The sequence below is a fragment of the Ambystoma mexicanum genome, chromosome 6p (genome assembly GCF_040938575.1).
Source record: "Ambystoma mexicanum isolate Mex_15411 chromosome 6p, UKY_AmexF1_1, whole genome shotgun sequence".
Taxonomy (NCBI): Eukaryota; Metazoa; Chordata; class Amphibia; order Caudata; family Ambystomatidae; genus Ambystoma; species Ambystoma mexicanum.
The window spans coordinates 1,255,970,365-1,255,995,954 of NC_090935.1; positions in this window are offsets into that span (position 1 = coordinate 1,255,970,365).

The window sequence follows — 25,590 nt, forward strand, 5'->3', positions numbered from 1 at the left end:
AGACCACAACCGTTTTTGAGATTTGATCTAGGGGGGTGCTGCCTTACTGAAAACACTGTTTTTACACTTTATGTTTCAACACACAGTGGACCATCTTTCCTTCCAGGGGACACTCAATACCAGGCTCCCAAGGCCGACAACGGTCACACCCCATGCAATGTCCCAGAACAGCTTGCTCTGCTGGGGACACCGTGCCAGCCCATGGCGTTGTTGCTGTGTATGCAATGCCTGTGGTGGTTTCCAGGGAGTCCTGCAGTTCGCTGGCCAGCAGCATGTCTGGCCGAAAGGTGTACCTCAGCAGACTTGCACGCAGATGGCTGGATCGCCTCTACGTATGCCTCCCTGCACTCCACAGGACCTATTTAGCGCACTTGCACCATCTAGATTTTGAATGCTTGGCACATGTGGACCACTGACGGTCTTTACACGTGTGTCACATATCTATCACTTCTTGTTTACTGTTGTTTATTTGTATGTATTTTTCATCTTCTATGTATTCCCTGATTTTTCAGTTAGCAAATGTCATTCTCATTTTGCACTGTCAGTGGCGGCACTGTATCTGACTGTATAAGGTGTGTGCATGCCTGAGCAAGTTCCTCCCCTCCTCACAGCATCTGTTGTCCCTGAATGTGTTTGCACTACACCGTATGATCCCCTCCCCCTTCCTAGGAGCAGCTCCTCCTTGTGGTGGGCTCTGAATGAGAGGGAAGCAACAGCTGGGAAGAGAGGACTTGTCCCTGAACTATTGTGACCATTCGGAGGAGGGAGTTGGGGCAGACACTGTAGTGGGGTAGGCACAGCCTTATATGCATGGGAAGCGAGGACCTGGGCCTCTTCCTGGCTTGCCTGCCGTGGTGTGCTGACCATGTAGGTTTGTGGAAGAGGAGCTGAGGTGGCTCCTTTAGCAAGTACCCTTGTTTTCTCCGTCTGCCCTTCCCCCTCTCACTTTTTGTCCTTCTTCACCCCCGACTTGCTCTGTTTTCCCATCAGTTTGCCTCCTGGCCTCTCTGTCCCTGCTACCTTCCCTGTCTCCTTCTGTCTCTCTCTATTTCTCCTCACCTTCTCTCAGTCCTCACCCTCTGTACCAGCCCCCTTCTCTAACCACATCTCTCCACCAGCTACTCTCCTCCTCATGCCACACTCCCCAGCTGCCCATTCTGTCCTCTCTCTTCTCTCTCCCCAGCCTCTCTAGCCCTCTTTCTTCCTTCCCAGCAGCCACCCCACTCAAACGTTCACTCTCTGACCCTTCCGCTCCTCCCTTGGTGCCTCTTTCCCTTCCCTGCATCCAAGGAGACCCCACAGGCCCCTGGATCCCTTGCAGAGAGGCTGGGCCTTGGTTGCACATGGCACCTTAAGCCTGGTCTCTGGATGGTGGCCATAGGCAGGCACAGCCTCATGGCCGCACAGGCATGTGGTCGGGGTGGCTGTCCCCACACATATGGTCCTTCAGCTGGGCCCAACTTGAGATATGGGTGCAGCAGTCAGACCAGATAGCTGAGGTGCAGGTGCTGGTGCAGCTGGCATGGCTGTGTCCTGCATTTGTCTGTGGCCAGGCTCCATGATAGTATGTGGGAAGTATCTCGCTGTGGGACATACATGTATCAGGGCAGATATGAGGGCTACTCCACACTTGGACTGGGTCTCCAGAGTAGGTGGGGACCAACAGGTCTGGCCACTGAGGGAAAGGGTTCACAACCCCAGCAGCTGTTGTAGGCCCAGGTGGGAGCCAGGGTCCTGTGGGTGGCCCAGGGAAGTGTTACTAGGGCTGGCCCAGCAAGTCCGGGGCACTGGGACTATCCAGAGGGCATGGCTCAAAGGTATCTCAGCCAGAGCCCCGGGTGTCCATGAGTGCTATCCCAGCCATTGTGCACCAGCCTCTGATGCAGTGCGATAACCGCATTACTCAGCAGTGTTCCTCAGATGGGCCCCAACCCAATGTGGTGGCCAAGGATCAAAGTCATCGAGGGCAGGGCCCCAGGCGGCCAGGGCTGCGCCCCCACACTTGGGTGCAGCTGGGTCGAACATTGCTGTCATGATTCCTTGTTCCATGCAGGATACCTCAAGGCTGTCCACTCGTTTTTGATGCATGTGCCACGTGTCTATGCAAGCTGACAAGGTGATTTTGCAGGCCCTGATCAATATGGGCGGCAGGTGAGTCATTTTTTGCACTCGTTGTATGGCACTCAGGGGTGCACATGGCATGGTGGTGTTGTGGGCAGGGAAGTGGTCACTGTGTGTGGTGTTGTGAAGTTCATTGGCCTGAGGTGAACAGGTCCAGCTGCAATGGTGCGGAGGTGGACATGATGAAGATAGGAGACTGGTGAGTCATGTTTTGCACTTGTTGCATGGCACTCATGGGGTGCACATGGTATCGTGTAATTGTGCGCAGGGGTGTGCTACCTGCTCTGACCTAGTGTTTCTCTTTGTTGTGAGGCATTCAGCAAGAGCAGTTGGTTGCTGCTGAGCAAGGTAGCAGTTCTCTGGAATGCCAGTACATCACACCTCAGGCAGTCTGTGTTGGTTTGGGATCCTCAAGAGAAGTACATTGCTATGTGACTGAGGACAGCTGTAGCAGGCTCGCAAGGATAAAGGCTGCCACATGACAGGGTCATTCCTCTTCAATGCAACTTACACTTTTGTCTGTCTGTATCGCTCCTTATATGGAGTATTGTTTTGTGGGTTTAATTTTTTGGCAGAGAAAGGAGTAGCTACTCCAGCTGTATGTTAGGGTGGGACATGCCTATGGTGTGCGAAGCAGTCCTAAAGCCAGAACTGCCTATTACTAAGCAGTAAGCCCAAATGCACTCCTCTAGAACCTAAGTTCTATAACTCATTTACCATGTTAGTGATATAGGTTTAATGAATCATATCAAACTCAATATTGATGTATATTACCACATAAACATCAATCAATTAAATAGTACTTCTTCCATCCATGTAAAGGATTATTAATCATAAAGCTTTTGAACAGGTGGACCAGAAATATCGAAAAAAGCATAAGTAACAATTTTAAGTGATAAGGTTTGTTTTAATTAACCCATCATCTCTTTTACTTTTCAAAATAAAATGTTCAAACAAGGATGTATCAACAAACAAAAAGTTATACACATTTGTGCCACATAGCATGAACCTTCATTTAGTCATGAAATCATTACTGTCCGTCGTAGCCAAACAAACAAATTCCAGTGTAACAGTTAAACACAACTTTTCATCTGTGTGACAATCCCCATCAGGGAAAGGTGTGTAGGAGCTCTTGTACATAAAGACAGCTCCCTCCAGGGAAGCCCTTTTGTGGATGTTGCAAAAATAACCAACGCGTTTCGGATCCTATAGATCCATCTTCAGGGTGGGGCTTCACTGTTCTTGCGTTCATATAGGGCAAAAATAATTTATAATTCTTTCTGAAACTTCCTCTGTGGGGAATTTAGAAATAACAAGTGTTTTAATCTATTTGTCTAAAATAGTTGATTACCAAGGATAAACTATAAGTTTAAATGTCACTGACCTCTACCGGAGGATAGCTGTGGTCCGGGATCAGGACCTAGTCAGAGGAAAGTGCAACAGTAACTAGAAGCTAATCATCTCATTTGTGTATTTGAATTCCCCAAGATAGTAGGGTACTAAGTTAACATGATCCAATTACTCACCTAGTCTTCAGAATGTAACTTCCAGGAGACTGAGGCGGCAGAAGGTGACACCAGAAACCCTAAAAAGTCAAATTTAGTGTCAATTAGAACTTAACTGAGAGTGCAACCCGGTAAAGCAATATTGTGGCTAGAGACAGATCTCAAGCCAGGATATAATCACAAAGTGGGCCGATGCTAAATCAAAATAGTTTACGGATGTGTGTCCAGTGTACATCAATGTGTCCGCATACCACGAGCGACTTCACGCGAAGAACGCTCACGGAGACTGAAGGAAAAGTGGAAAGAGGCTCACCTGAAAAGCGGGGCTAGGCGCTCCGTGCCGGTTGCTGCAGTGTCCGCCAGCCGAGTGTCGGTAGCAAATGTCTACTCGACTTCCGGTAGCGTTCACTGTAGTCACAGCAACCTCACGCATGCGAGTGAGGTCCGTTCGATGTCGGCCATGTTGGATTGGGCGCGAGTACACCAAACTGTAGTCATGGCGTCAAGCCATGCCATTTGTCTAAGTAACTTCGAGTATGCATGTGTAGACTAATATTGTTACGAAGGACTCCAAGTTCTAGGGGTATCCGGCTTAATTGAAAGTAGATAGGAAAGCATAAGTAGATTGATCTATACATAAGAGTCTATCCGTAAGGAGAGCCCGTTATACAAATCGTACTCGGCCATACCAAGTGTTTTCATGAGATGCATTTGATGTGAGTGGGGGCATCCACGCGGCACAAGCAGTAACTGTGGGGTGCCCCATCTCACATCCGGGAAATTAACATCCACTAGGGATTTAAATGGACTTCTACATCAGTCATAAATGTTGTGGATAGTAAAACAGGGCCAAAAGCAAGGCTGTGTTAGGGGGGACCATTACTTCCCATAAAACTCAGTCCTAGGGATTATTAGAATAGGACAGAGAGAATGCGAGTGTGGGCACCACCGCGGCACAGGTCTGTAACCGCGGGGTGCCCCCATCTCACATTCATAACAAAAAGACTAACTAAGGGTTACATGGTGACCTAGGATTGTCGCTTCTCAGACTAGAACTGGACATGTTAAGTAGAAGGAGATCGGTCCACAAAAGCTGTTACATCAAATGGTCAGTAGATGTGATACAATACAGCAGCATTTAAAAGAGTTATTCATCATCAACAAGTATCTAAAAACATGCACAATGACAGCATACAGACACATTTCTATAATCCTGCTCTTCCTAGCTCATTGAGGTGGGTGAAATTCATAAAGAACACATAAGGTCAAACTCTGAGTTCATGCCTCGGGGGTTCAGAGAGTCCAAACGTTCAATCCACAGTATCTCACGTTGTGCCAATTTTCTTTGCACGTCACCCCCTCTCCTAGCCGCTATAACCTGTTCAAGGATGACACATTGTAGTTGCGCCACTGTGTGTCGTGCCTCTAAGAAGTGAACTGCCACCGGGGATTTCAGGCTTTTAGTCCGAATATTGGACTTGTGCTCAGTCCATATAATTTTGGCTTTTCTAGTGGTCATACCTACATAGTAGAAACCGCATGAGCATTTTAATGCGTAGACTACATTTTGGGCATCACAGGTACATGAATGACGTAGCTGTATATGTTTGCCTGAGTGTGGATGCGTGATATAGTTGCCCTTAATGATGTTGCCACAATGTTGGCAATTGTAGCATGGAATTGTTCATTTGTGCTGAATTATGGTGTTGGGAGAGGAAATCTCTGCTTTCACCAGACTTTTGCGTAAAGATTTGCTATTTCTATATGCAAATGTTGGTGGTTCTGGGAAGAGATGTTGCAACTGTGGATACAGTTGTAGCATTGGCCAGTTCTTCTTGATCGTTCTTTTTATTCTCGTGCTTTGAACCGAATAAGTGGTCACATATACTAATGGTTCAGCAGGTTTGGTGGGTTTAGGAATCAGTAGTGTTTCTCGGTAGATGTGCCTGACTTTTTCTGCACCTCGGATATCAAAGTCGGGTTATACCCTCTCGTAGTGAATTTAGTTCCCAATGTTGTGGCCTGGCGGTCGTATTCTGAGTTGTCCGAAATGTTCCTCCTGTAGCGCAAAAACTGGCTAAAGGGTACGCTGTCAATCGTACGTTTAGGATGGAAATTTGTAGCAAGTAAGAGACTTTTTCTATCAGTTTGTTTAGTATAGATCCTAGTCTCCAATTTCGCTTCTGACACATATACTTCTACATCGCGGAAATGAATAGTTGTTGTGCTTGTCTCTGTTGTGAACCTAATGCAGGGATTCATCCCGTTCATCATTGGGGCCTACTGCTTAGTAATAGTCAGTTCTGGTTTTAGTCTTATGTTGTGTCCCAAGTGGTCTTGTGACAATAGCCCGCCTGCACCTGAAACAACATTAAAATACCTTTACTCAATCCTAATCTGGATTTCTAACAAATTTACTTCCTGTTGAACTTCTAATTACACGGCAGTGCACTCCCACCCCCATATTTTGCTTGTGCGAAGCAGTCCTCCCATGCGTTGGTTCCTACTTACATTATATGCTGTGGCTTTCTACTTCTGGTCTCCTGTGTGTTATTGGGTGTCTGAATGCACGATTTGTGGTTTGTAGCAGGTAAAACTAGTGACAGAATGTATTGATTGTGTTGTGTGAATTTGTGTCAGCGACAAGTATAGTGTTTACACTTGCTTTGACTGTGTCAGTGGTTCGTTCACTTGATTTTATGTATATGGGCACACACAGTTTGGCTCTCCTAGATGCACATTCTCGGGGTGTTGTTAAGGGCATGCTGGATTAGCCCTATTTCATTATTGAAGGGCATCAGAGATGTAGCTTCCCTGTCTGTGCTGAATATGGGCAGGAATTCAGGTGAAGTATGTTTGTATGACCTGATTACATGTCTCCTGTCGTTGTGCCCTTTGTCGTGCCAAGGGGATGGGTGGTGCCTGTGGAGGAAGGAGGTGTCCCTCCTGCAGCTTCACTGCTATGCCAAGACATGTGGCAATATTGTGGAGGACACAACTTGCCACGATGATCTGGCATACTACTGGTTCGGCATATAGCAATACACCCCCTGAGTGGTCAAGGGAGCGAAAGCGTAACACTGTCACCCTGAATGTGCGCTCCACTATGCCCCTGGTGGCTGTGTGTGCTGTGTTGTACCTTGTCTCACCTGGAGTGGCTGGATTCCTGTATGGTTTGAGCAGGAATGGTGAGAGTGGGTAGGCACTGTCCCCTGCAAAGGTGAAAATGGTTATTGTTTACATTGGTGGTCATGGCTTGTTTTTCTGTGTGTCAAGTTACTGCTTGAAATTGCGTGACAAGTGATACTCACTGATGAGTCAGGTGTTCTCAAAGGTTCCTGATTCCAGCGCCTGGCATAGGGGGGAACAGCCGTAAATGTAGCTTTCATGTGTGCATCCCAGGTAATTGGCATTCACATACATGATGACTACCTTGGCATCACAGATAATCTGTGCATTGATGGAATGCCAGTATGTTCAGTTGTGATACATGTGTTCACTCTCTCTGGGGGAGTGAGGGGGATGGGCTGTTGTGCTACATGGGTACAGTCGATGGCTCCAAGTACCCGTGGAAACTGTGCAATGGCATAAAACCCCTGGCACACTCTCTGCCATAATGGCAGTGTGAGTGGCATGTATATCTGCCTCTGCACACGTGCTTTTATGCAGCGCTATACCTGGTGTAGGCACCGGGTATTGTGTGGGCTGTGATACACCCCTGGCAATGGCAGTTGTGCGCTGAAAAGAGCCTGTTTCCAAATGATGTAGGGCTGTTAGCACCCTCTCCAGGGTTGTCAATGCATGGGAGCAGATGGTGGGTGATGCAAGGTCATTCTCCCACTCCTTGGTCAGGTGATGCAAGGTCATTCTCCCACTCCTTGGTCAGGTCTAGAATGACATGGCGAGGCAATCTGTACCTTGCATCCACCTCCTCGTCTGGCATTCCAAATAGCATTGTGCGCGGAAGGAAAATCCTGGGCCTTCTCATCATCCTCCTCCTCCTTCCATGAACAATCAGCGCCACTAAAGCAGGGTCCGACATTCTGGAAGTCCTATGTAGACTGGGTTTGCATTGCGCTTTATAGTTGGGCTTTCTTTGCGACATGTATCAAGTGTCGGTAAGTAGGTGAGATTTGTGCCCCCTTTGGACTCCGAACATATGCGTGATGAAATCCATAAACAAGGTTGTCTTTGCACATGATGAGGCATGTTTTTTGATTACGTGGTGCATCCCTCAACACACCCACGTTATTTCTCATTCTTCCTCATTTTGCGCACATAATGAGGAATATGCATGTTCCTCCCCTATTTATTTCTTTGCAGTCACCCTTCCCACACTTTGTGCTGCGTGTTGCACAAAGCGCTCAGCACAGTGCAAAGTAGCTAAGAAGCAACGCGAGGTAGTTGTAGACCTGCGCAAAGTCCGATCCATGAATCAGCAATTTTGGTTTTGCGTGGCGCAATGTGTACTTTTTCCATTTGAGCCGTGCAAAAGCTTCTGTAAATCAGGCCCTAAGTATGTAATCACTGTTTACAATTATGTTATCTGTTTCCATTTTTCAATATTGCTTACAGTCTGTGAACAATTCTTTATTGAATAATTCTTATCTTTCTAATACTACAAAATGTTTATTTAGCCTCTACTTTTTCTCTAATGGCGAGTACAAGTTCCAGTGGAGTTTTTTTTTTTTTGTATACCTGACAAATCAAGAGAAAGTCATCAATGTATCACAGATATCTTAGTATTTTCTGGGGTTGGTGCTGTTGGAGCTCTGTTTCGAGGTCTGCCACGTAAAGGTTGACATGCTCGTGTGCCATTATTGTACTGATGGCCTGTCCCATCTTTCCTGAATTGTGACGCCAAGCACTGATGGAACTGAGACTTGGTTTCAATGCGTAGCATCCTTGCTCTCAGATGTCTGCCTCCTTATGTACAACAAACAGGGGCAATGCAATATCGAAATGCCATGGCGGCCCACTAAGCCTTGCAGTGAAGTATCTAGAATAGAACTTCAGAACTCCCTTTTCATTCCGCCAGAATCATGCTGTTTGATTGACTGTTTACCTACTAGACACGTACCAGATCATTTTATGGGCGCCCAATAACTGATTGGATGGTTTGTACATGAACAACTGTATTGAATTGGCACAATAATTCCTACATATCTAATGGGATTGATTAGATGTGCAAAAATGCATTTCCAGCTGGTCGTCTGACCAAGACTTCATGGTTTCTAAATAACTTGAAGGAAATTCATACATCTCTTATTACTGAGCACCTTAGGACACCTAACCTATCCACAGAATTCAAAGGCCCTGAAGAAGCCGTGTAAGCAAAACACATGTTGGCACCCAATGCACAGATGATTATAAATCCATTTATTCCAAACCAGTCTTTGTTCAAAAACCTGCTGCATGTAAACCATGTTCCGCAATATATCTGCATATGGTCACACCTAAAAAGGGCAACGCTGCACTGAGTCACCAAGCTCTGGTAGAAGTTAAAGAAGGCTCCAAGTGGCCCCAGGCACCAGAGAGGGACACATTCAGGACCTCCTCAGCCGCAGCTGCACCCCTAACTGCATCTGAGGGAGGAAAGGACAGTCATTTGTTGCCCTAACCCTTACAGCTACTCTCATTCCCATTGCTCTGTTGCCCCCCTCTTTGCCCTGTAAGCCCCCGTCATTGCCCTACATCTCCTCTAATGGGCCTGCAACCCTCTGTGAGAAACCAGGGGTGTTCTCCCATTTGGACCCCGAGAATCCTCTATTTGGGTGGCCAGGGGAGGGCCGTCACTTTCGGATCCCAACCCTGGGGGTGGACGATCGCAATAGGATCACCTGGGCTGGGGAGTCCAGCGTCATTCTCATGGGAATACCCTTGGTGAGACACGGTATCCTCTTTTAACAGTTATCGACAATCGCACACACCTTCTGTCTTTTTATGATATTTTCAAACACACATCACCGCCCCAACCCATTTTCGCATAATTCTAAGAAGAAGAGGGAACCTGGAGGGGTGAAGATTACCAGTGAAAAACCTGCTAAGAAACAGAAGAAAGACTACAACACTCTGACAGCATGCTGTCCACTTAACGAAGACACGCAAGGTGAGGCAGACCCAACCCTGAGCACATAACTGCAGACAATCAACATCACACATGTGTACAGAGGGAGGCTGCTGAGGGAGAGAAGTTAGATTCAGGTGAGAGGCAGACCCAACCCTGAGCATACACCTGCAGACAATCAACATCACACAGGTGTATAGAGGGAGGCTGCTGAGGGAGAGAAGTTACATGCAGTTGTGAGAGCAGGAGGGAGACTGCACGGCTGAGACAGGCAGAGGATTGTGCTTCAAATCCAAAAAACCAGAAGTGTGCTGGGAAGGTTGTCTGGAGTGGAGAAGCCAAAAGGCTGGGGGCTGCCAAGGAGATCCAAAGAAGGTTGGTGTGCTATAACGCTGGCCGGTGAGAAAGAAGGGCTGCAGCGTGTCACAGGAGCCTTGCCGCTTAAGTATTGGACTCAGGCAGGCAGGATCCTGCTGGCAAGGCCCGGACAATTGCTCGTTTCCTTGGGGCCAGTGCCGACCCCAAGGGGATCTGAGGGGCAGGCGGTGAGACCCTGACCTCAGCCCACAGATCCAGAGGGACTACCTGCCCACGCCATACTACCTGTGTGAGTCAGAGAGAAAGCATCCCAGTGGTATGCGTGTGGCTGAAGAGAGGCAGATATCTGCAAGTGGACATTTTAAGTTTAAAGTTAAAAGGCAAAGGAAAAAGTGCATTCTGGAAGTTGTAGTGAACTCGGAGCGAACATTCTTTTAAAGTGGGCAAAAGTTACCTGTAGTCAAAGACAGTTTGAGCCTGACAGAGGGAAACCCAATTGAGAAAGACAGGCTCGAGCCCGACAGAAGGAAGCCTGTGTTGTACTGTGCATTTCTCAGAAAGAGGATATTGTGTTATCAAAGTGCCACAAGGCGGAAGGTGAACCAAGAGTGCTAGAGAGAGAACGTACATGAGACAACTAAAGTGTAAGAGTCAAAGTGGTCATGCTGATGTACTTGTTAAATCCTTGCACACTCGAAATTCTTAGACAGGAAATTAAAATAACAATCAGGACGTGAAATGTAGAACATTACAGTAAAGAGGGGTCCAGACTCAGATGAGAGAAACCTGAGGGACCTGTTGGGAAATTGTGTTGTAAGGAACTTGAAAGACCAGAGAGAGAAAGCCAGACCTACATCACGAGAAGCCTGAGAAGTCTGGTTTGAAATATTGATGTGTCAGAATTATGATGAGTCATTTTTCTTGCTTGGAAATAAGACACGGGAAGCCTACAAAGAAACTGTGTCTTTGAAATCAAGGCAAGGAAAGCCTGATAAGATTATGTTGTGGAAATATTTATGTAAAGGAAAAACTAACATTGTGAATCGTGCCAAGTCGTATGAAGTGTGGGAATCCTGTGAACTATATACGCCAGCCAACCAGCAAGAACTCTTTAAAAAACCCTGTGATAGGAACGTGGAGAAGGGAGTTATCCTTGGCTAACATGGACATCCTGACATTTCTTTTGAACACTGATTTTCCTTTTTAAGCTACATATCCCCTTTTCACACTTTTTGTATTAGAGTAAGGGCAGGCATTCGTTTTTTTTAGTATAGGCCATTTTTATTTGACTAGGCCTGTCTTCTGCTATGTTGATGGTTAAGATCACTCCCATCTTAGTTATAGGGCTATATAGGAGTTCTACCACCCTAATAAAGGTTTTGAAAATGTTCTCTTGTGTCCGTGTCATACTTGTGATACCCGGCCTACCTTACACCTCCAAGTGCCCTTTTACCACCAATACCTCTTTACTGACCCTTACTACCTCGGTATCCCCTTGACTGAATATACACCCTCACTTTCTTAGTTCTGTCTGCTTGTTTTTACTCCACCCACTCCCTCAGTGCCACATGTTTATTTCTACCTTAGCACCTCAGTGCCCCTTGACTGTTTTCCCACTTACTATCTCAGTGCCCCCTGACTGTTTTTGCCCCTGACTGTTTTCTGCCCACCTGTAACGCTTACTTCTGGTGCCCTGCAGGAGCGCTTGGTCCGGACTGCCTGGAGTGTTCCCCCTCTGCAATGGGATGAGATGCTGATGTGATCCAGTCCACTCCCTTGCCACTGTCCACTGAAGGGCTATAGCCCAGTGACCAGTGCAGTTGGGAGTGACTTGGTAAGGTTTGCTGGACCCACTAGTATTTCTTATGGAGCAGTCTGTATGAGTTCCTAAGGGCAATAGGTTCAATATGCGTCCTTAAACTCTCTCCCCACCTCCCTTCTATGTTTCCAAGGTTAGCTGACTCACACTAGCGCCCTGGCTCACCGTTGATATGAAGCTGTGCTCCAACGTCACCAGGAATGTAGTCAGTACAGTTACTTCACCGGAAAAGTTCGCCCAGGCCAGCTGTGGCATACCTGATGCTCTGGTGAGGAATGTTCATAGGTGAGTATGTGTTCTTTGTAAAGCAGTAAGTATTCCCTCTGTAAGGCTTGTAGTGTTAAGTAAGTTCAGCCTTTGTTGCTGCTGTATTGTCTCTTTACAGCACGGAGCTCAAGAACATGTTTTATGATAATTATGTCTCTGCTTGCCTGCTCTTGCAGGTGCTGTGCGTGGTTCGCTGTGTCCGCTTGGAGCCGTGATTTGAAAAGTTTCCGAAATGTTGATTGCGTGCAGCAGGATGACAGCAGATGCAGGTAAGTGGGTTTGCAGGGGTTCTGGAAAGTGTATTACTAAGGTAACGCTTACTGTGTGTCTTGAAGAAATAGACGGAGAACCGCCAGAGTGAAAATGTTCCATGTCACCGGTTCCATCTGGTAAGTATGCTTGCAAAAAGTGACCGGGAGATGAGCTGTCTGCAGAGTCCCACGGAGCAGGTCATTCGGTGCGGTGAAGTCCTCTGAGCACGTGTGCTTGGAAAGCGCAGGAGCGGTCAGCATTACACTGCTTACATGATGAGCAGAAGAAACGCTAAGCAGAGGGTGCGGCCCGAGGCATGGTTTTATAGCATCGGGCTGCACCCTGCAACACTAGACCACCATGGATATCAGCAACATGAGCCATCTGGAGACCATCTTAGGTTCTATCTCATATCCCAACTTGGCGGCTATGTTGGTGGGGCTGCTAATTGCTTCCAATGGGTACCTGTGCCAACTGACAACCCTTAAAGTCCAGGCTTTTCCCCCAGTGTCCTGCCTGTTCCTAAGGCCATGTGTCGGTGTGCCCTGTCTTTTGGGAGGGTTCATGACACTACCCTTGCTGCCTTACTACTATCAGACTGTTTTAGCCCCTTTATTGCCTCAGTGTCTCCCAGACATTTCCCCCCTTTTCTGCCTCAGTGTCCCCAGGTTTCTGCTCCCCCTTAGTTCCTCAGAGCCTCCCTGAATATGTGTTTCCCCCATTATTGCCTCTGCTCCCCCTTCTGTGTGTGTGTCTTTAGTGCCTTTCTGCACCTCAACACACCTGCAACCCTGACCCCTCACCCATGCACATTCCACCAGAACACTACAACACCTGCTCCTGGCACTACCTTTAGGCAATTGCTGCCCCAAATGCCTTCACTTGCCCAGAGTCACCACTATCCCATATTCAGTTGTCTCCCTGTGAGCCTTAGGGCACCTGCCAAATTCCCACTTCTCCAGTCCTGTCCACATCACCACTCTATGCCATATAAGCATGCCTCCTTTGTTGTCTCAGACCACCGGTCACCCAACAGTGCCTTCCCTCAGTTATGGAGTACAAAATTCAACTGACAACCCCCACCCACCCCCATACACCCCACCCAAATAACACCGGATTGGCTTCTGAAACAATTGAATGTCTATCATCACATCAGCCACCCTGATTGTTTGGCACTCTCCACCAACCTTGGACATTCGGCTTGTTAGCAGCACGTAAGCAAAACGAAACACAGGTGCGGGGAACAACGTCCGACAACTGCCCATTAGACTAATTTGCCCACCATCTCTCATCACATAGGCCCTAAGTCAAGGCTTTTTCTTTGTAGTTGATTACTGACTGTTCTCTACCTCAGAACATTAAATGGAGTGACGGTACATTGTTATCTTCATCTGGAGCCTTGATGAGTAGGCCTTGTGTTCTGGTCTTGCACCATGTGTGAGAAGACAATGATTGTGTCCTCCTACCTTCTATTTAGTGCTATTTGATTCAATTATATTAAGTGCTATCACTCTCTTCGGCCTCTATGGACTTGGTTGCTCTATTTTGCATATACTTTCTGCATCTTTGATTGTCCAATATTTGGCACACTCAAATGTTTACTCCCTTACTTAATCTTAGAGAAATATGTCCTACGTACATGGCTTATCCTCTTCGACTCATTTTGTGCCTTGCAGTTGCTTCTTGATGCGGCATCCTTGATTATAAGCCAAACAAATATCCTTTGCTCTTGCACAATTCTGTACTCCAGCACCTTTCAGCTCTGCAGACTTGGTTTTTCTCCTTGCGGCTTCTAGCTTACTTTTATATGAAACCAACGTCCATTTTCTCAACTTGGCTGCCTTAAACATGGGTGCTTTACCCATGTTATATTTTCTACGTTAAGCAAGCTTCTATATGTCTCATCAACCTTGTGTTTTTGCGTATATACATCTACTTCATTTCTTCTCACTTATCTTCTCAGCATATATGATTTCTTCATATTTGCATGTTTGTTTACTTTATTACTCCAGTTACACCTTTATACTTTAAGTACTCGTGTATCATTTCAGTGTGCCCTCCTCTCTTCTCTTCATGGCATCACTTTACACCTGTCAGAACTTACTTAGAGCTCTTCTATGTCCAATGCTGTCTACAGACTTCCTTCTACCACTTCAGTTCGAGGGTACATTTTATACGTTTGTTTGAGTGCATAACGTCTTTCATAACTGTGATGCAATTTTGGGATAATACCAGGTTTAATGCCCAGTGCTTTCTTGCTGTTCTTCCAATATCACGGAGGTGAGGGTCTGGGATCCATGAGTGACATGTACATCTGCTTCTCTACATAGTGTATGCAGGAAACCCATAGGAGTTACGGATATCATGAGTGAAGGGTGGGAAGGGCCTGATAGCTGACAGACCATTGATCATCCCATGGTACAAACACATGGGAATACAAGGTAAAAGTATGAAGCCTGGTAAAACCTCATTTTCAAACAGCCCAGGCTAACCAGAAAAATGCCTACAGTAGACCAGTCAAAATTACAAAGATTTCAAGTAGAGGACAATGTAATGGTGCTACTCCCCACCACCTAGAACAAGTTACTTGCTATACGGCATGGGACATATGTTGCCACAAACATTGAGTCACACTTTGCATATAAAGTCCAGCAGGCTGTGTGGTGAACCAGAAAGAGGAGACAGACAATGAGACATAGTTCCACTTAGACATTTTATTTCACTTAAAAGAAAATGCTTCACCTCGTCGTAACCAATGGTGCAAGTTCCCTATCCTAGAAATAATACGAAAAAGTGTTTGTCTTGTGCTCCGTCCTAACCTGTACTGGTGCTCTAATAGGCCCAACTGCTTAACAAAAGTAAAATAAAACAAAACGCCTGTTCGGTATGAGTGTAAAGTGTCCATGTATCTGATCCACTCTGTTTGAAGAGCTCTTGAAAAATAAAGGTTCTTAATAACACTTGAAAAAAGAAGTTCTTTACACCTCCAAAAGAATAGTTTGTGAAAATAAAGGTTTAACACAGTTCCTGATTAGTGTTTTCACACCAGTTCTCAAGAAGAAAATCCAGATTAAAGTTCCTCTCAGGGAAAAAAGATACAAAGTCACTAAATTCTTGTTCATTCGATTCATCAAAACTTTAATTGCTTGCCTCCAGTAGTTTATTCGACTTATCTCTCTCGCACACTGCCCTATTCTGTGGCCCACCTCACTCCCTGGAGCCTTCCCACTCCTAGGTAGCATGGACATTATATTCTTCTATTTAATGTTCTCCTAATTCTCAGTATAATCAGCTCTTATGTCTCTCTGAACCCGTCAGGTCTGCTGTAGGTTATTTGCGGGCTCCCTATACCCTATACCCTTGCAGCTTTCAGCCAAGGTTTGCTTTCCTTTTCCCCTCAATACTTGCAATGTGATTTTCTTGACTTTCTCTACTCTTGGATTCTGTATCACTCAGGCTCGTTAATCCTGTTTAAGATTGTTCCCGGGCTTCCTAATCCACAAAGGAGGTGGGGTTTGGGCCCCCCACTTTCTAGCAATCCACTGCCCATTTCCCTTCTGCCTGCACACACCCTGTACCTGCTTCTTCGTGGCGCTTACTCCAGGAAAGAGCAGTGATGCCAGTTTCAGCAGGGTTTGTCTCCGCCTACCATTCAGTTGTCTTTCGTAGGGGTTGCCTTCTCGGGTCTCCACCATTATTTCGTTCTCTAGCTCTCTCAAACAGAAGCATTCTCTGGACTTCCCAGGTCTCTCGTTCTATGGCCTTCTTAGGCAAAAGTCTCCTCGCAGCTTTGCCGGTATCTCTTCTCCTTCCTCCGTCCCTGCCTCTCATGATGTTTTAGGATAACCTTGGGTGGTCAGCGTTCCTGGGCACAGTGGCATTCTGCGGACTGCCTGCCCATTATGTACTCTCTGTGGTCCAGCCTCCAGACAACGCTGGTTTCACACGACAGCGACTGCTCTGTGCATCTCCTCCCCTGCCATTATGCTCTATGTCAGGGACTCTCTTCCGCCAGCTGAGGGATTCAGTGCTTTTATTGTCACCCCTGTAACAAGAGGTATTGTGCATCTGATCAGGAGCAATGTCAGTCAAACAAAACAGCTTTAACAAATTACTAGAGGTAACATGCTTCTGATTATAAGAGATTGAGCCTGAGGAGGGTTTAGCAGTGATGTCAGAAAAACCAAGAAGGTCTTATCGGTTTTCTAACTTTTGTGGCTCTTATATGCAGAGATTATTGATTTTACAGGGGCTCTCATCCTATCCTGGGAGTCGTAGCCAAAGGGTGAGTCACTCCCAGTGAATTCCTGCTTGCCCAAACCCCTAGGGAGGATCTTTGTGAGCAGGCTCACCTCCCTAGCCTCAAAGGGTGTGGCTCCACCTTGGGGAGAAGGGATGAATAGCCTGGATTCAACACAGCTGACAGACAAAAACCTGCCCAGCTATATCAAGTAAACAAGTTAAAAGCCTTGCAAGAAAACAACTACCCACATATGCTGGTCCTGAATGAGAACAATACCAGAGAGGCTCCTGTGCCAACCCAAGGTCATGCGGACACAGTTTCTACAGGTCTTCCTACTTCCAGCCACAAATAACTCGGTGTTGGCGAGATATCCTGATGTATTTTCCCCCATATTTCCCAGGCAGAGGGGCAGGAAAAGGATTGGTGAGAAGCAGGACAAGCGGGGAAGAAAGAACAAGGAGGAAAGGAGAGTCCCAAACATTTTAGTTTTAATATTTGTAATGTGCCAATGGCCCATGGGCAAAAAGGCACACACATAAACAAGACAACCCAGGCAAAAGTACCAAATCGCAAGACAAAGGACAGTCTGTTGTTGGGATGAATGTTCGAGGTCCTAATGTGGGAAAGATGTTTATGTTATGCAAGTTGTACTAGGCCATGATGCAGCTGGATTAGATGCAATGTTGCAACTAAATATGTGTTTTTGTGTAGTTAAATGAATTTAGATGTGATAGAGTCTTTATCAGGAAAAAGGGAGGAATACCACGTCTCATCCAATGGAATCATCCCCTCCCTCTCTGGTTGTTGTCTCCGCCCCTGTGATCCTCCCTCATATAACCACCCGCAGGATCAGGTAGCAACTGCTGTCCCCTGGCAACATGGGAGAAGGTCACCACGGGGAGTAAGTAATGAGTCCAATCGGATTCATCATACTACATATTGAAAATCTAAAATGTGTCCAAAACTACACACTAAGTAACACTTATTCCAATTCTTAAGGGCTTGTAGTCGTCCCACAAATTCCCCTGATTATGAAAGTCAGAAACCCCTTTCCTTTTGTCACTAGAAAACAAAACTCTGTGTATACCTCAAACAGTCATAATCCACATAAAACATCTTCTGTTTCCGATATTTCTGTATGTAAAGCGTTTGAGCAACATCATTTTGGAACTCCCATTGTTTCTATGTACTTCTGCTCCCATAAAGCCTCAACTACTGAGACAAAGAAGAGGAGGGAAGAGTTAATGCAAAGTCCAAAGACTAACTCGAGGACTAGCTGTTTCATTCAAAGTAAATTGCCAGGGACATTTATAAATGGTGACTGCAGTATTCGAAGAAGCAGAATGGGCGAGAACCGTGGAAGGGAAGACAGGCTCATTCCTGCAGCAGCTTGCAAACGTGAGTTACAGACCTTGGCGTGAAGGAAGGAGAAGCGCAGCAGGCATACCTGAAGAAGTGCAGGGCCACTGAGCGTGGCCCACAAGTAACAGTGGAGCTTCAGGGAACGCTGAAAAGACGTCTGCATTGTCTACAAAGCCACTCCAGGGAGGAAGCTTCACAGCAGAGAGACGCTGCAAGTGGGAGACGCCATGAACTACCGATGAGTTGGCCCATAGCCATTGGGGCGTAACGACACAGAGGCAATCAAGTTTGTAAATTATATGAGATTGATATTTTGGACACTACTCAAAGGCAACGTAAATGCAGACAAACGTTATTGTTAAATCCATGTTCCAAAGAGAGAGATTTGAATACTGACAAGAAAAACGGCAGCAAAGAAGCCTGAACAAATTTATATGAATGTGATGTCAATGTGGGGGAGAGCTGAAACAAGTGTTACCCTAAGTAATGTTTACTGAAAAATTATCCAGAGGACTCTATTTAGTTATTGCGTATCAAAAATATTTATTTAACTTGATACAAAATTTGGAAAGAATAAATTAATCATGTATGAATCAACACTCCAATTCACATTTAGGTTGCAGGTAGAGCAAAATTTAAAACATTGCAGATGACCAAACTAATTTCTGCAATGAACAATTCAATCATTCATCAACATACATTCGCATACACATCTACATAATAAGGTACATTTCACAAAAGTGTTTATATCTAAAAAAGACATTCAAATGGCAACATCAAGGACATTTCATTATGTTTCAACAATTTAAGATCATGTCGTCAAATAAAGGAGTGGGTCTTGGGACTAGTTTTGCAGTTTAGTAGATCACATCTCCAACCATCTTCGGTTTCCAACCGGTTTCGACGTGTTGGAATTATTTAATCCACGTCTTCATCAGGGAATCCAAATTTTGTATACTAAAACAAAGTATACACCAATTACCATTAATGCAAAAAACAAAACACAAAAAACACTGAAAATGGAAACTAAAAAAAGTGCTATGCTAAAAGTACCCACAACATGCAATTGACAGCTAACAAAATTTAAAAATGTGATAAAGCAATTAGTAAATAACAAATCTCACATGCCTCGGTGCACTCATGTATTTTAATGCAGTGCCCCCCATTTCCAGATGCCTATGGGGGAGTGAGGCCGGGGAATCCTGTGCCCTGTCGTGGAGGAAAATTGACATTTGTGAGGCACGTCTGACACCATACCATTAGTGAGGCAAACCACATCACATAGAAAACATTCTATATGAAAAGGAGAAGAAAGCTGTGGGACTGACCCAATTGTCCAGTCGTTAGTTCCATGGACATAAACATTGTATCTGCAAAGGAGTGTCTTGTAGGAGTAAGTCTGTGGACCAAAGATTGTTAAAGATGTGATCTACTAAACTGAAAAACTATTCCCAAGATCCACTCCTTTATTTGACGACATGCTCTAAAATTGTTGAAACATTATGAAATGTCCTTGATGTTGCCATTTGTATGTCCTTTTTAGATATAAACACTTTTGTGAAATGTACCTTTGTATGTAGATGTGTGTATGAGAATGTGTGTTGATGAATGATTGACATGTTCATTGCAGAAATGAGTTTGGTCATCTGCAATGTTTTAAATGTTGTTCTACCTGCAACCTAAATGTAAATTGGTGTGTTGATTCATACATGATTAATTCATTCTTTCCAAATTTTGTATCAAGTTAAATAAATATTTTTGATACGCAATAACTGAATAGAGCCCTCTGGATAATTTTTCAGTAAACACTGGTATGGTAATTCCCTGGTCCAGAGCATAGGGTTCTCCCGCGTTTTTCAGCATAATAGTTTACCCTAAGTGATGACATTGGGCAATAGAAAGTAGATGCTGATGTGATATATTGACAATAACAAGTGAAACCAAAAAGGAAGTCCTGTTAAAGAGAAAGCACCAGGTAGCTGACATTTGGGGAAAGATACTTTGCAGGGGAGTACACCAGTTGAGCTTTAATACGCCTAAGGAAGGAGGACTCTTGGCAGGGGAGTATACCGGGTAATCCACTGAAGTTGTGAAGAGACTTTTTATATTGTGCCATGATTCCTGACAGGGAAGTATGCCAGGGGATCTAAGAAGGCCATAAGAGAGAAGCCCTGGCAGCCAAAGCTACCAGATGCTTTGCAAACTGTGGTAACATATACCTGGAAGCGGAGTACACCAGGGGATCTGAAGAACCCATAAAAAGGATTCCTGGTGGAGGGGTGGGGGGGATGCCAGGGAATCCATTAGACTTGTAAAGAAAGGTTGTAACAGTTATATAAAATACCTGACGAGGAAGTGTACCAAGAAACCTGGCAAGTACCTGAAAGAAGTTCTGATATGTAACTGCAATGCCACATTTTTGAGTGCATGTAACAGCAAAACTTTTATGTTTACAAGAACAAGAAATGTGCTAATCCAATACAAAGATATTATTCAAGAGACACTTTTTTGCTACAAAAGGCATTGTTTGATGTTATGGAACATATGGTGTGAATAAGAACTTTTGGAATTCAAGATAAAAGCATTGAGGAATTGTTGGGTAGAGAGACACTTTTGAAACCTCAAGAAACTGTTATTTAAAAGACACACTTTCGCCATCCTACTTAAAAATCCGGGGGCAGGGAACTATTCTCTGATTTCAAGGATTTATCCTTGGAAAACATTATTTGGATGTATCCTTATGTTTTGATTATGAACACTTTTTCCGCACACAAGGACGGTTTCTGAATTACTCATTACTTGGTGCAGACTGATTCTTAGTTTTAGTTGCTTAAGCAGGGAACTTCCTTCCTTAGTATAGGGATAGAGAGGCGTTATTGCAATCCATTTTCTGTTGAATAAAATGTCTGACAATGAGAATACTACAGCTTTGTGTCCACCTCTAATTTCTGACCCCTAACAGTAGCAACATAATTAGCAGTGGCATGAACACAATGTTATTTTTTTTTTAATTAAGTGTATTTGGTTAAATGTAAACTTTTACACTGCATATACAGATAAGATACAAAATACATAATTAAAAAGAAAAGGAAAGAACAGTACAAAATAACTCAAACATAAGTGCCTTTAAGATAGTGACCAAATTAACCAGCTAAGGAATCACTAACATAATTCCAATTTCATTTATATCACTTTCTAAACCAAGAAAGCCGCAGTTGTCATGCCTCTTGAATGAGCACCCACAGGGATGACAACCTAAGGGAGGAAGTCCCTAAAGGAATATGAGAAAGAGCAGAGCAAATAAGCCAGTGATGTCATACAAAATATGCACAACGTCCGAGATACTGATTGAAGAAAATATACATACCTTAAAGAAACTAATGACAAAGTAAAGAATCGAGTGAACTCTTAAATATAAAAGAAGAAGATTACACGTGGACAAAGTGCTGAAGAAAATCAACCATTCAATAAATGTACAGATGCTGAAACGCAAGGTAGGCTAAGTCATCATAGAAGCTGTCTATACGTAGTGAATAGAATGCAGGCAAAGCCTCCATTTTATAGAAGCTGGACAACGGTATCATGAATTTAGTAAACCAGGATGCATGAAGCAGGAAGGGAAAGCTGTGTTGCAGCAATATAAGCAGAATTGTCGAACTACAAGACAAGGCTGTCTGACCTGGAGTCACAATTGAAGCAGCCAAGGTCAGATATATATACTGGAAAGGAGTGAATGTGTGAATGATGAATCATCCCTTGTTAAGGTGCAAATAAAGAACACCAAGAGTGCTAAGTTTAATTCATTTAAGATATTTAAAAGCTGCAAAATGGACCAAATTGTGGTCTCCTGTAACGTGAGCCAAGGATGAAAATAGAGTTCGAACTTGGAGTCCCAGAACACGATAGTGAGTGCTGTCACTCCTATGTATTCTTAAAGACAAGGATACTTTGCAAGGCCAAGTTCAAAGACAATCTTCATGGCAGAAGGCATGGGCGATGAGAGATGCTGGGTTTATTGGGTGGGGAGGTAGTGTCATGCCCCATATCCTTGCACCTGTGTCTGGGCCTACGTGCTGCTAAGTGAACCAAATGTTCCAGACCTGGCACAAGCATGCCAACCAATTGTAGTAGTCCATATATCGAACGGCCTTATAGTTTGAAAACCAATGAGAAACTGTGTATCTAATGTTTCTGAAGATGACATGTTTTAGAGGTAGGCATATGTTGTCCACCTGATAGTGGGCAGCCAATCACAATCCTAGTTCCTATAGAAAGCATACTTAGATGTTCCCCGTAAGCCAATCCCGACCCTTGGTAGGTTTTCCATTACTGCCACATAGTAAGACGTCACCTATGTTGTATTTTTGATATAAAAGCTATATTTGTGGGAAGATCGCTGAGACTGAACGTGCATCCATTGATGTTCGCTGTAAACTCCCTGTTTTAGATCATTGTTAATAAAACAGTACATCTTCCTGAGTTGGTTCGGTTAATTGGACTCCGAATCAATCTGTGTGATCCCATGCATTACATATGCATGTTCCTAAAGGGCCCTAAGCTCACACGCATACTGACCTGGAAGATGAGAGGGGAATCCCTGAAAGATTAAGCCTTCTGAGGACACCTTAGGGAGAGCATCAGTAGCTATTTTACTAACAACTCGGGTAGTGTGTCATCTGCAGGCATACAGTGGGAAGCCTTTAAAGTGGTGATAAGAGGGGAAGCCGTAGCAAAAGCAGTGGGGATACAAGCAGTGCTATCAGAAGAACTGTCTAGGGCCGAGAAAGCCCCAGAAGACATAGAAAACAGTGTGGGAGACCCTGTCAATCGCACCTCTGATGGGATCAGATTCCGTCAAGAATGCCTAAAACATTGGGACAGGCTAGGGACACTAAATTATGCAAAATATAGAGAGAAACAACACGCCGAAGGAGACAAGCCGGGGAGGCTACTAGCCTGGCTCTACAAAAAGGACACCAAACGGGATATGATTCAGTCAATCACGAATGAAAACAGCACAGTGAGCACCACACAAACAGATATAAATAAGACCTACATTGAATACTATAAAGACTTATACGTTGACACATCAGAGGTATAAGCCCCTGAGATAGAAGAGGCCCTTTCCCAAATCGAATTCCCTAGGCTAGACGACACAACGGCAGAGCAGCTAGATGCCCCCATTACTGTAGAAGAATTATCAGCCACGATCAGGGAGTTGCCAACCGGTAAGACTCCAGGCACAGACGGACTGCCAAGTGAATTTTATAAAGAATATGTAAGCAAAGTGGCACCACCATTATCAGATATGCTAAATGAAGCGTATGACAAAGGCGCTCACGCGTTATCGCTGAGTGAATCCATCATCATACCCCTACTGAAGCCAAATAAACTTGCAGTAGAGTGCGGCTCCTACAGGCTGCTGTCACTATTGAACCAAGACGGGAAAATACGTACTGCCCTACTAGCGAATAGACTTCCAAAGGTTATAACAGAATTGATACACTCAGACCAGATGGGACATGTGCCAGGGAGGAATGCAACATGGAATTTGCGCAGATTACATCACATAATAGATTGCACTTATGCCAGTAGAGATCACTAGACATGGATAAAGCGTTTGATTTTGTCAGGTGGGCATGGATTTTAGCCACTTTGCAGCGATTTGGCATCAGATCCAACTACATAAAATGGGTACAGTTACTGTACAGTAGCCCGGCAGCTAGAGTGAAAACAGGCAATCGGATATCAGAACAATGGATACTGGAGAAAGGCACTAGGCAGGGTTGCCCACTGTCCCCTAGGTTGTTCATTTTGGCCCTAGAGCTGATTGCAATATACGTACACAGTGAGTATAAGGAAGCAGGCATCAACATACATGGTCAGTGGCATCTGATATCCCTATACACAGACGACATGCTACTATACATACAACACCAGAACAAATTTACAATACATATTAGATTTTCTAGAGAGATTCGCCGAACTCTCAGGCATCACGATCAGCAGACAGAAGTCAGGCCTAATCCCGCTAGTGGGACTCAGAAAGGAGGGAGAGGGCTACCTACCTACACTACCAGTGCAGTGGCACGCCAACACATTTCCTTACCTAGGCATAGATATATATCACAACCCTCGCTTAGAATACACACATAACACACAGTGCACAGCAGAAGGTGTAACAAAATCAATGGACTTCTGGGAAAGGCTACCCCTCTCGTTAATGGGCCGGGCAGCGCTACTGAAAATGGGACTTCTGCCCAGGCTATTAAACTACTTCACAAAAATGCCGTACAACATCCCCAGAAACTTCTTCACAAAGCTAGATACAGCATGCAAGAGGTTTCTATGGCAAAAAAGAAGATGTAGGCTAGAGCTGAAAACGTTCCAAAGACCGTATGAACATCAGAGTCCCCAATTTTGAATTATATTTTATGGCAAGCCAAATGCAATTCATCACGGGGTGGCTGTCGGATGAACCTTCCCAGGACAACACTCTATTGCAACCTAGCTGCAGCCCATTCTATCTGAAAGATGTGATATGAGCACACACCTCATATTTGCAACACCCCTCACACCTACCTCCAGTCACTCATAGCAGAGACTGGGCTACATGAGGGCCAATACATCATGCACGCCACACTGCTGGGGACACTTAAGCAAAGATGGCCAATAACTGAGGAGCAAATGGAAGCTAATGAGGTAATAGAAAACAAAGGGGGGTCTGGGAATCTCTCTACCAGCACGAACACAGCCCAATGACCTGTTCTTGGGTGAATAACCCCTGGGAGAGACTCTACCAAGTCTTTAGCTCATTGTCCTTTTCACAGAGAAGAAATTTCCCCGCATATCAGCCTTTGTCCTGCCCAGGGGCAGTCCAGCGCCGAAATGCTAGGCAATTCTCCTCTGAACAAGACTACCATCAGTAACCCCATACACGTGTTTCAGCCTTGTTGGGCATCATCAGTGAGGTGAAACTGTTGCCTCTCTAAGAACAGTGAGCAAGGGGTCCACGTCTGGATTGCCCTGTTAACTTAGGGTGAAACCCAAAGTTAATGTATGCAAACAAAGGGGGGTCTGGGAATCTCTCTACCAGCACGAACACAGCCCAATGACCTGTTCTTGGGTGAATAACCCCTGGGAGAGACTCTACCAAGTCTTTAGCTCATTGTCCTTTTCACAGAGAAGAAATTTCCCCGCATATCAGCCTTTGTCCTGCCCAGGGGCAGTCCAGCGCCGAAATGCTAGGCAATTCTCCTCTGAACAAGAGTACCATCAGTAACCCCATACACGTGTTTCAGCCTTGTTGGGCATCATCAGTGAGGTGAAACTGTTGCCTCTCTAAGAACAGTGAGCAAGGGGTCCACGTCTGGATTGCCCTGTTAACTTAGGGTGAAACCCAAAGTTAATGTATGCAAACAAAGGGGGGTCTGGGAATCTCTCTACCAGCACGAACACAGCCCAATGACCTGTTCTTGGGTGAATAACCCCTGGGAGAGACTCTACCAAGTCTTTAGCTCATTGTCCTTTTCACAGAGAAGAAATTTCCCCGCATATCAGCCTTTGTCCTGCCCAGGGGCAGTCCAGCGCCGAAATGCTAGGCAATTCTCCTCTGAACAAGAGTACCATCAGTAAC